Raw genomic sequence first — 960 nt, 5'->3', positions numbered from 1 at the left:
GGGTATTCGTCGTAGCTCGCTAAGCGGTTTAGCGAGCTAATTTTCAGGCTAAGATAAAAAACGCCCCTCTTTTTGGTTCGTGGAAGCAACTTTCGATAAATCACCTTAGTAACATATCAATTAGCACTAACCTGCTCCAGCACAGGCTAACTTAAGTGTAGCTGGATAAACTTGCCACACCCCCGGAAAAAGGAGGGATCCCATTGACCAAGGACTGATATTAGATAGTTAGATTAGCGTAGGGAGAAGTTCTTTGCGATCGCCAAGATCCATTATTCTTGTATGAGCGCTACCGATTCAGCCGACAAGGAATCATTAATTTACAAGACCTTCTCAAGTCATTTATTGCAAACACCACAGTCGAACATTGACTGTCTCGCGCTTTTTTGCGAGTGGTACATTTTTGTAGTGTCGGTGATGCGGAGAACAAAGCACTCATAATTATACGTGTTATTAGTACACCATAGCATATCATTATTGTAAAAAATAATTAAGGTGGACTCATGATAAGAATAGAGAGAAATACAGACAATTTATTTTCACTGCTTCAATTTTTTGCATTTGTTATTAATACATTTAGTCATTTAACAGACGCTTTTATTCAAAGCGACTTACAAGGAAATGTAAAACTACACCGAGGAAGGAGGTGAGGGGATTTGAACTAGCAACCTTATAGTTACGAACCGGTAGAGGAATCCTCTGTACCAGTTCACACTTGCCGTCAGGTATTCATACATAGATATCACCCTATAAACATCCCAACACACCTTGCTCTCACAGAGGTGGCGGTGTTGAATTTTGCCATGATTATGGTCTTGTATTCTTCATAAGCGTTCATGTTCATCTCCTGCTCGCCAGCGGAGAAAAAAAGAGCCCTTTTCTTCGATTTTAGAACCATTATACCGTTAGAAAATCATGGTTTTGGTGATCGACCTTTCCTGGCAGATCAGATCTGTATCC

Source organism: Clupea harengus, chromosome 24 (assembly GCF_900700415.2).
Source record: "Clupea harengus chromosome 24, Ch_v2.0.2, whole genome shotgun sequence".
In the NCBI taxonomy this organism is placed as follows: Eukaryota; Metazoa; Chordata; class Actinopteri; order Clupeiformes; family Clupeidae; genus Clupea; species Clupea harengus.
The sequence above is the reverse complement of the archived record's forward strand: the minus strand, read 5'-3'. Positions refer to the sequence as shown.